Source organism: Aythya ferina (assembly GCF_964211825.1).
Source record: "Aythya ferina genome assembly, chromosome: 2".
In the NCBI taxonomy this organism is placed as follows: Eukaryota; Metazoa; Chordata; class Aves; order Anseriformes; family Anatidae; genus Aythya; species Aythya ferina.
Window position 1 is genome coordinate 106929393 of NC_140297.1, and position 12209 is coordinate 106941601.

Sequence of the window (12209 nt, forward strand, 5' to 3'; positions counted from 1 at the left end):
CTGGAGCTGCTTCAAATCTACTTCGTCCTTACCAAGATCAGAATCTGTGGGTGATTTGGGATTAAAAGTTAAGGTGACACTGAGGCAATTTCTTTCATATTTCATGCAAGGAAAGCTAAAATAAATAGCATGAAAGGCCCCCACATTATTAGCTAGTGTGTTTGAAAGAATCCTGCAGTTGTGTTTTATCTTTTCTTAACTGCAAGCCAGAACATTTAAGATTTAATTATTTAGAGAAAGGGGGAGGGGAAGCGTGCCTTTTGAAGAAAGTCCCACAAGTTTCCAAACACTTCAACATTTCATCGTGGCAATCAGCCAGATGCCAAACAAAATGCTGCTTTCCACCAGGGATCTGACAGGTGGCCTTTCCAAAGTTTACACACTGAAGTGAGAGCTGATGTTCTACTGCTTATTTTTCTGCCTTTTAAGTTATTCCTTTATTGAAGCCAGACTGGAGACATCTTTCCATGTAACAAAAGATAAAATCTTTCACTGAATATTTTGGGATTTTGGTGTGCTTTTATTTTATCCATATCTACTCAGGGGTTTATTTTTCACACCTTCAGATGAAGAAACATTGGTCTGGCAAGAGAAAGAAACACGTACATAGAGAGATGAAAGATAAGCTACTCTAAGCTTCACAGATAACACAGAGCCACATACTACTTAGCAATAGCCTTGGGCAGAATTCTGTGTTTCCCTAGAGGCATTTACCCCATACTGTCCTGCAGGCAGGGAGTCACTGGCTGGGAAGATGCCAGGCATGCCAGCCCACGCTGTCCCTGCCCATGCCCACAGGGCACCATGGTGCCTGCGTCTCTCCACCTGTCACCAGCACATCTGAAGTGGCTGCTCTGGGGAGAAGCAAACACAGCCTCTGGTTGCATTTAGTTTCTTCCTCCATGTTGTCCAAGGGCTACCAGATGTCTCCTCAGAATTTCTAGTTTTAGAAATCCTCTAAATATACCTAGAGAAAATAGAAGGAGAGACAGTGCAGGGCAAAAATTATGTATGATAGTTCTCATTGACCTTCGCACGTGGGGTCCTTATAAATACACAGAAAGGTCCAGATGAAGAGATGAGAAAAACTGCAAATTCTCCTGCAGCAACTGATCTGCACTTCCCCCATATGGAAACAGTCTGGATCCTCTTTGAAAGTAGGATACTCTCTCTACAAACTTTTGCTTTCAGAGGTTCAGCACTCAAACAAAGCAGGACTTGTGAGACTCCACAGAAGTCAGCAGAGCTACTCCTGTGTTACATGAACACAAACCAAGAGACAATGAACCCTATAAATAATGCTTATCTGATGAGAGGAGCAAATACAGATTTACAGAGTTTGATCTCACCTGACAACTGAGATACAGTTATGGAAGTAGTTGCTGGAGGTCCATGGAATTGCTCATGATGGATACCTAGGTTTATGAGACTCATGTCTGACTCAGTTTAACTTAGTTCTGGGATCAGATTTTCAAAGTCCACATGAGAAGACTTGGGGCTTGCCCTTGCTCTCATTTATATTCCATTTGTCCATAAACCAAAGGGAGGGTGGGATATATTAGATAATGCAGTACACAACCAAAATTATCAGAGTGTAAGAAGGACATTCTGGCAAAGAAAGGCCTAAATCCCAACCAAAAGATTTGCTTACTGTTGGCAAGCAGCAATAGGGGATCTATGAGTTGGACAGAATGATCCTTGTGGGTCCCTTCCAACTCAGGATATTCTGTGGTTCTCTGATCTTTCCCCTGTTGTGTTCACGTTCCTACACTGCAGTCTCCACTATAGAATCTGACCAGCTTCTGAGAGCTTCCCATGTGACAAACATCTGGCACATACCATCTGTTTGCTCACCATTCTCCTGGGAAGAGAGACGTGAGCAGTGAAGTGTCTTTTTTGGAAGGGATTATTTTGAATTGTTGTTATGTATGTTAATATGTATGTTTGTACCAGAGAAGACAAGGTCAAAGAAATAGCTTTGCACTTGAAGCAGGCAGACAGGCAGTTTGCAGGACCTTGGTTCCTGGGGGAGTTTATTCCACTGGCTGAGAACAGCACACAAGGCATTTTTATAGAGGAGAGTTCTCTTCTGCCAAATGAGCAAAGCTGTAATGCATAGCATTTCTCTTATATACAAATAAGTATGTGTACATATAAATGTGATACAAGTCTAGACATCAGTTAGGAGTCCTTAAAAATAATATCTATGTTGGATCATTTTACCATGCCAGAATGCTGTAAAAGGGGCCTTTCCTACTAGAAAATTAAAAATCAAAATATTTGAATAAATATGCCGCTAAACACATTTACTATGTAGGACAAGTCTTTTATGCAGAGCTGGATCACAGAACAAAATCCTTCTATACTCTGAATGTTCAAAGTAAGACAAGGGAAAGTGAAAATCAAAGCATTGGGATGGCATCATCATCGCTGAATTGTCCACCCTTGGTCATGACCCTCATGTTTTGACCAGTCCTTTCCATCCATTCTTTTGTTTTCAGAAAGTCAGAGGAGGTACTACTGAATTTGTCTGTGGGACTAAGAAAGCCCTGCGTGTGACTAAGAGGGAAGTACACTTCAGCATCACATACTTAAGATTTCAGCTTCCACCCAGCCATGACAATAGCAAAACAACCACTGATTTCAGTCATGCAGCTCAAGCAGATTGCAAAATAAGCATAAAATAATTTACAATTGTTAACAACATTCCACAATACTTAGAGCAGATGGAGAAATACTTGAACTCCTCTGTGAGTAGTAAATAAGTTAGTAAACTCTTGCCATCTCTCCTCCCACCCCACACCCTTAAGAACATTTAAGAAAGAAAGAAGGAAAGAAAGAAAGAAGGAAAGAAGGAAAGAAAGAAGGAAAGAAAGAAGGAAAGAAAGAAGGAAAGAAGGAAAGAAGGAAAGAAGGAAGGAAGGAAGGAAGGAAGGAAGGAAGGAAGGAAGGAAGGAAGGAAGGAAGGAAGGAAGGAAGGAAGGAAGGAAGGAAGGAAGGAAGGAAGGAAGGGAGGGAGGGAGGAAAGAAAGAAAAAGAAAGAAAGAAAGAAAGAAAGAAAGAAAGAAAGAAAGAAAGAAAGAAAGAAAGAAAGAAAGAAAGAAAGAAAGAAAGAAAGAAAGAAAGAAAGAAAGAAAGAAAGAAAGAAAGAAAGAAAAGAGGGAGGGAGAAGAAATATAATGAAAGCAAATCAACAAAAAAGGCAATTCCCTAGGAATTATCTTGTATTCAACATCTCTTTGAAATTATCCAGCAACTAAACTACAGGCCCCCTGGCCCTTTTGGTCTTACAAAATAACAACACAAAGTCTTCTGTGCGCAGATGCAGTAATTACAGGCAACATGCACAAAGAAAAGCAAATAAAACAATTTCAATTGCCAGAGCCAAGCATGCAATTGTGTATCTATAAAGGTAATTACAAACTAAAAGATCAGTCATAGTTCTTGTTTTTTCCAATTACCATTTTGCCCTGAAGAAAAACAATTATCACATAAGTAATCCTAATCACTTTAACATTTGTTTGGCATATAAGAATCACATCTAAATGCCCTTCTTTTTTGAGGCATATAAAATCTGTATTCAGAGCCAAACATTACATTTCTTACTCATTTCTAATTCAGGGAAGCCTTCATCCAAAACCCTTAGATAGCAATGGAAAGAACCCATAGAACTTAGTACTGCAGATTCAGGGTGGTGGTGTTTTTTGTTTTTTTTTTGATGTTTCTTATCTATTTTTGTGTCACTAACCCCTCTTGCCAACAAGCATTATAAGCAGAAGGAGCAGGAAGCTGAGGGACTCTAGAGACAGCCCAATATCAGATACAAAATATGTTGATATATACGGAGCTGGTTTACTTGTTGGTATTCACAGTAAAGCATCTGGTCAATAGTTTGGTCTACAGTTATAAAATACCCTGGGTATGCCCTCAATCCTTGACTGAAGTCCTCAGAGAATGGTACTTAGTTTTTACCTTTCAGGGCAGGTAATCCTGCAGGAGATTTTTCTCTCTACTTGGATAGAAAAACCCTCGTCTCATAATGCACAGGTATTTGAACAAAATACCTTGTAGAAAACTAACCTACTGCCATCTATGGGGCTTGATGAGGAACCTCATTAAAGAAATTAAACACACACACACACACAAAAAGTTATTTCACCTCAATTTGACATTCAGAATACATTCAACCTTTGGGAACATTCACCATACATTTGACATTTTTCAAAACCTACAACATTTGGTGCAAGACAGGAGAAGAGCAAATGAAGAAGACAGCCAGATCTGTGTCCTTTCAGTAGCTCTAGCTGTCAGAATTAAGATCACAGCTGAAAAATGAGAAATGGAAATTACTGCTGTTACATCAGTTATAGTGATCAGAATGTGATTCTGATGAAACCTTGAAAGGTGGCTTAATTTCAGGGGCAATGAGGGGAGATCAGATCAGACCTTTCAGCTTTTTGTCTTTATGGACAAGCAGTCTCCATAACAAAAACAGCTCAGCGATGAGCTGTTGAGCCACTGAAGGAGGAGACCAGGCTCATACTGAATGCCTAGTCTGGGCTCAGCTCAGCATCCACATTTAGGTCTGAGCCAAGGGAAGTCAAGCCAGCAAGGATATTTTGGCACCATTTCTTGGCAGCCACAATGACCTCATATATCTATTATGTATTTTCTTTTTCATACTCTATGCATTTAGTCAGCCTTGCTGGCTGATCTCCTATTTTTTTGGTTTGTTTCACTATGGCTTGGCTGTACCTTCGATTGTTTGGCTTGCCCGAGTCTAGTATCACTTGATTTGTAAAGCTGCTGCAATTTCTTAATTGGACAATTATAGAGTGGAATCCATTTATGAAAGTTTGTTTTTAGCATTCCATGCTGCATATAAACTGTTCATTCACTCATTGAGTTCAGCTTGCTGAACTCAGAGTAGGAACACATACGGGACTTTGCTATGAAATGGGAAGAGGGCTGAGGGGTAAGACTGTAATTGGTAAATATCATGAAACTCTCCTCAATGTACAGCCAGTACAGTACCCATCTTTACACAATGGGCTTCTGTTCTCCTTTCCTACATAATTTTTAAGCTCTCTTTTCACCCACCTCTCACCCCATAGGACCCACTTATGGTGCTTTTCCATACCTTAGGTGCAGTCAAAGCCATTTACCTGAGAGAAAGCTCTCTACAGATCAAGAAATGCAAAGGACAGTGAATAACATCTGCATGTTAACCTCCCCTGTCAAAGTGGAGCTAACGACTACAGCTGTATCCTCAGCCTCACTAGTTTCCTCTGCCTTGTTCAGAAGTCTACATGACACAGCAGTACTCAGAGTACCTGGTAGGACAGTATGCAATCACAGAGACAGGTAAAGTGCCTGGGAAACCTGCAGATGGATCATTTTTCACTTCAACCTTCCCTTTTTCATATCTCAAAGTCCATCTGTTATTCCCCTCCTATTTCTCCTCGTTGCTACCCTGCCCTTCAGCCGCTCACAGGCTTCTAGTCCTCTCGGACAAGAGGATGAGCACTGGGGATGAGGTGAAGACACCTGTGGAAACTTTCAAGCCCTGAGGTGGACTGCAAGCAGCAAGGCTGCCTGGCTCAACACTTGCCTGCTTACAAGAGCAGCTCCTCGTGCTCATCAGCAGTCAACGGAAATGCAGTGGGGCACAACAGGTCAAGTAAGGAGAAGAGCCCTCTTCTCCCTAAGAACCACATAAACATGTAAAAATGCTTGGAAGAGCCAATGCTCTCTACCGCTCTGTTGTCCAGACTTGACATCTGCCTTGACTGAAAAAGTGCAGGAGCAGTGTTAAGCATGAATGCCTCCCTAGTCTCTGCCCCTGAAGTGTTTGTTTCAAAACCTTGTCAGGGCACTTGCTGTGCTAGCAAATGGGAGCACACACCATGGGCACACATCACACACAGGCCAAACTTCTCTCGCAATTTCCTCCACAAGGATTTGGGGACTGAGGAGGAGCTACCTGAATTTGTAGGTTGAATTTTGTTGTTTCAGCCCCAAGCAAGCAACTGATTCTTACAATAACTGCAGGCAATAGCGTGCATGTGGTCACCAGCAAGGCTTTGGCGTGACTGTGAAGGGAGGGCTTCAGCGGCAAGCAGGCAGTACAGAAGGATGCCGCAGGGGTAAGCTCTCTCCCAGAAGAAGGACTGAATGACTTTGCTTTGAAACGACAACTCAGATGTGGTCGCAGGCAGAATAAAACTCCAGGAAAAAAAATTCTTGGCCAATAGCCTGGCTGCTTCTGGGAGATCCTCTCTCTTGGCTGATTACACAGAAGCTGCTCTTCTTCCTCCTGCAGTTGTGCAAGACCTACCTTAAGAACAGCCCCACTGCCTTTTTTCCCCTGGGGCTAGGGCTCATTCCTGCCCACCCTGGAGAAACAGCAGGCTACTTGTAGCAGAAACTCATTGGCTCTGATCCCATGGCAGTATGGCTTTGCTTAATTCAACACCCAGCAGGAAAAGCCAGCCTGTAGCTCACGGTGGGCAAATGTTTTTATTACTGGGGACAGATGCTGTTTTGGGATATGGATACAATTGCAAGATGACATTACTTTCTTCGGGAAGGGTCTGATGGTGGTTTAACACACATGGGTATACCAGGAGATGTCTAACACGTGGAGTTTACCAGGAATGAGCTGTTCCTCCTGCTCTTCCATTCCCTGCTCAGGGTCACATTTGTGAAAGATTATGGACCACACCAATTTTCACAGACCACACTGATCTAGATCTTCACTTTCTTATAGGCACTTCCCACGTTTAGTGTAGGAGTCCAGAGGAGCTTTGCACTCTGATTTTACTCAGACACTCTTGAATTAGATTTCACTGGATCAGTGGCAAAGTAAGAGATGTGAGCTTAAGATCACATTAACAATTGTGCCAAAGTGGTGGTCTGCAGCCCAGCCAGTCTTGTTCTAATAAGCAAACACATCAGAGGCGGCAGTGTATTGCTGTTCATTTTATTCTTCCATTCTGCATCTCAATGGGTGGGAATATGATTGCAAGGTGTAAGATGACTTAGAAATGGAATGTGATTTTATTCCTGGTTCCTGTATTAATATGCTATACTATTTCTTCAAGTGTTGTGATCATAACTGAGAATTATGTACGGGATCAGGGGGCTTAGAGGATTAATTTTGGATTTACAGCTTTTAATTTTAGGAGCATTTTTGGATTTAATTGGTTTCTCCATACTGCCAGCAGCCTTTTTGCCTACTGTGCTGATCAAAGCCTTCAGCTGTGTCATAATTCGAATGACAATAACAAATCTGTTTGAAACCATCCAAGTGTCATTTTGTACTGCACAGAAGTGTTGAAAGATGATAGCATAAGGATGAAGTAGCTGACTGAGAATGGTTACATTACTCTCTGACCACAGGTTGTATTTGTTGCTTTGCATGCAAAAATTCTGCCCAGAAAAAGAGTTATAGAGCCAATTGTGTCTCAAATCAAAAGCTGTCAACTGGAAAAACATATTGGTTCATCTTCAAGACCACCAGCATTTCTCTGATGGTTGCCGAGCTTGGACGAGCAGCGTAATGGAAGGAGATGGACTATCCAAATCAGTTCCAGTTTTCAATAAATTATATAGTGATTTTTAAAATTTTATTTTATTTTATTTTTTTTTTTTTCATATCTCACCCCAGCATTTTAAGCACAGAAAAATCATGATTTTTGGTATGGATCCTTCAAACCACTTTCTTAAGTTTATTTGGTAAAATAAATGCTATAACAGAAGCTGGCAAAAAGATCTGCAGGGAGGCTTGGCATGAAAAAGCACAGCACTGTAAGTGAAATTTATGATGATGGAATATTACTGTCATATGAACAAATCCAGGAAAAAAAATCTGGCTTCAGGAGGGAGTAAAGAAAAGTAGAGGAAACTGCCTTCCTCGTTATAAGGTCAAAAAATCTATTCAGATTAAGTAGCACAGATGTCCTTAACTATTTGTGAATTTAGCCACATGAGGGCACAGGGGATGTATGTTCTCTGAGGCTAAACTTGGCCCCAGAAATTGTTATAACAACCCAAGATACTAAAAAATAAACTCAGTTACTGTTCCTTCCAGCACGTTAAAGAATCAAGCATTGTCTAAGAGCACTGAGCAGACCAACAGCAAAATTTCACAGCCAGAGAACCAAGACAATCAGGATAAAATACTGTGACTTTTTTAAACATCTACATTACATTCCCGTGAACTCCACAAGACACTTCCCAGGGTGCTGGTCACTGGCAGAGCTGTAATGAAAAAGGTGATTACAGCTTATAGTTTAGACATCCTTTGGACTCAAGAATTATACGACAAGGGTACAAGGAAAGAAAAAAATGATGTGGAACTTCCACAGAACATGAGTTCATTCTAGGGAAGAGCATACTCTGCCTGAATGTCCTCCGTAATTGCTTGCAGATACCCAGCCCATTGGTAAAATGGGTGGCGTTGACTGTGGTGGTTAATCAGCTGATTCATAGACAATCAAGTGATCAAAAACGGGCCTAACTCAGACAACTGGATGCACTCAGTGGTGGAAATTGCATCAGTGGAAAAATCTATATACTGCCTACAAGTCAAATTACAAAAAAGTGGAGGATATGGGGGATATTTTGACCATATCGATCTAACAGAGGTAGATACCACCAAACATTAGAAAATCTGTTTTACTCACAGTCTTCACTTAGGCATGGTCTGCATAACATTCACATGATTATCATGTAGCCTGCTCACAGTAGGCCAACATACACCAAATTATGTGTGAGAGATCTAATCAAAGATCCACGTATTCCAGTGGTACTGAGATCAGGAAATGAGTATTTTGCCTGAAGAAAACACCAAATTAATAAATTCCAGAAAAACCGTCCCCAAAAAGCACAAGATCTCAACAAAATTGTGTGCGTATCATTGAAATTGAAATGCTGGTGTGCTAGTGAGTTCCACTCTTACAAAGCTACTGGCCTTGAAATCAGCACTTTATCCCAGAAAATTCTTCATTTTCAAAACAAGCTTTATGCAGCAGATTATGTAAGATAAGAGGATACAGCTATCCAGGGCTGCACAGCTTGCCTGTTGGAAAAATTCTTCATTTTCTGTCTCATGAGGAGTGAATACACGTACATGTTAATAACAATGTTGCTGCAAACATAGTTTTTCTGTTATAACTCTGCTATTACCAGCATAAGAGCTATATAGATTAACACTTTAATTAGTTCACAGCTGGTCTGAAAAGCGCAAAGCAAGATAAATTGCTAAAGCATTTATAATTTTTATATATTTTTAAATGAAATATTTATATTTTACATACACCTATAGGGCTCAAGTGAAGTTATCTGGATCGGAAAACATCTAGATATTTGTAATATGTCACATTAAAATGAGGTAAAGGTACTTGCTTTTTCTTGGAACATGGAATATTTGAACTCTAAGAGCATCCTACAACAAAGACCTACTCTCCTAGTGCAAAAAGGGATTGTTTGGAAAACACATCGCCCAATGTTATAATGGCATTTAACGTTAAGTTCAGACCTCCGTGGATTTGTCATCATAGGCCTTCCCTACTTTCAGCATGGGATTGGACTATTTGATAGCTCTTTCCATGTCTCCCTCCAAGTCACGACTGAGGAACAGAGGTTCATTTAGTCTGGGTAGCTCCAGTCCTGCTGTATGTCAATTCCCCCTGTTTTCTGGATCAGTGGCAGCCTCTAGTTATTTCCCAGTGGCCTTGGTCCAAGGTAGGACTTTCCAGGGGTTGCACAAAATAACAGAAGTCTGATGCTGGTGATGAGCCAGGACACTTGGTTTCCAAATCAAGATAAAACAGCATTTATACTTTTTTTTTTTTTTTCCCTTTAGGAAAGGTTTTCTTTTCTTTGTTTTTTTTTGTTTTTATCCACCCAGTGTAGATCTCATCAGAACAGTTTTATACACACTTGCATACATCACTGTCATTGTCCTTTATTCCAGGGCTAAGTGTTGGCATTGTAAAATATATTAATATATATAAACACACAATTGAGTAACATCAGTCTCCATCACAAGTGAACTCTCTGAAAACATCGTGATGCTCTTTCACTTTAGGAATAATCAACACTGAGGCAAATACTGATGAATCTTGTTCTGGAAGACCAATTCCAAACACTTTATGAAGCCACATCATGAACATTTGCTTCTAACGTGTTGTTGTGTGTTTTTTTTTGTGTGTTTCCTATCAGAAAGTCCTTGGCAAGTTTAGTTGTGAAGGGATTACTCATTATCTGGTAGCAGTATGGAGCTGAAAAACCTCCTTTAGTACTCTTGCTTGATTTTATTTATATTTTGCACTCTAAATAATGAACAAAAAATGTAAATAGTAAAAGCTTGAATGTCTTGACCTAAGTGTTGATATTTCAGTCAAAATAATTTTTTATCAAAGAATATTTTGGGTCAGTTCTTACAGAGAAGGAATGAACATCTGAGGTTTGAGTAAAGCAAGGGCAGGTCCACAATCAATCAGCAGAAAGGTTTGACATTGCAGCAAGAATACATGCAGATCAGATAGCCATACTGCCAGAAGTCTTTTGTGCCTGCCCAGCTGCAATAATTACAGAAGACATTGCATGTAGATTTGCATCTTTATCAAAAACAAAGAAACAAACAAAACAATAACAACAACAACAAAAATTACAACAGTTGCATATAATGCATCTACCAGTAGCGTTAGTAGAAAAGTTCGAGTTCGTTCTATTCTCAGACACATTGTAACACCTTTCTAAGTGTTTAATCAGTGTCCTGACACAACCTATTTGTAAAATGTTATAAGAACTCACATGGCCATATTTCACCTAAAAGATATTAGATTCTCTTTAACTGAGCGTTGGATTCAGCTCAAAAAGTGTTCCTAGCCTAAATAGTGCTAAATCTATCTAGCTGCCTATATGACCCATTTCTGCCAACTTAAAGCCCATTAGCCAAAATACTATAGCAAAGATTCATGAGCCTATCTAAACATAACATTACTTTCATTATTAACACACACACGTGTCTTGAAATTATTTAATTCAAAAAATTAACTGTATAGATTTGTGTACACACTTGTAAGGATCTTTTAAACAAACAACTTCTTTGAATGCAATATTTTTTGATATCTTGAAATAGGCAAAAGAAGAAAAATGCTGATCCAGCTAAACAGTTCAGCATACTGGTTTTGTTTATTTGTGTCATCTTGGAAGTCAGAGTGTACATTAAGACTGAGAAAAAAAAATCTCCTACAGAGAGGCACACGGTATAGTAGATTTGGATTCAATTCCCATCTCAAAAAGAAACTTTTTTTTTTTTTTTTTTTTGTAATCTTAATTGACATAAAGTTAGAGAAGACTACTCTAGCCACTGAGTTTAGATAATTGCATCTACAGTAAAAAGTACACTATTTACTGTGGGTGTCCAGTACAGCTGTTGTTTTGTGGTAAAGCTCATATGGCAGGACAACACTTGATTCACTGCCTTGAAAGGACAAACCGTTGCACATGCACAAACATCCTGGCATCAGGAAAAGAGTTTCAGCAAGGTGCCAACTGTCACTACTTTATACAATTAAGCTGAGCCAAAAAGCTCTTTGCAGCCCTGAATCAGATTAATTTCCTCAGCCAGTGACTGAGGAAACCCTGTAGAAGGGAACCCCGAGCAACATTCTAATTTAAAAGAGGAACAGCTTCCCCCTTTTCACCTCTGAACACCATCTATCCACAGTGTCATTTTGAGGGTTTCTGGGTTAAAAGCTCAGGCAATGAGGCTTGCTCTGTAGACAGGCCACAGGCCTCATCATCAAATGGTGAATGCTCAGGAGCTCGCTCCTCCTTCACGAGACCTTCTGTCCTCCAGGGTGAGAAGGCAGATGTCAATTGATCTTTGCCCTGTGGCATGGACTCCTTCCAGGTGGTGGCACCCATCCCTCCAGCTGTTGTGCTAATATGTGTGGTCTCTGGGCAGGGTAGGATGGGTCATGGGCACTGAGAGAGCACAGTGAGACTTCTGTGGTACAGTAGGGTGAAAAGAGCACACATAAACCTGCCTGGCTGCAGAGTACAGCACAGCTGACTTTGCACTGGTCCACGGTCCTTTTAATCTAGATGAGAGCTGCCCTAGCGTGACCTACAAGCTGAAGAATTAGTTAATTTTCCCCTCTGATTAATAGCTCATGTAAAATTAGTAGGAAGGA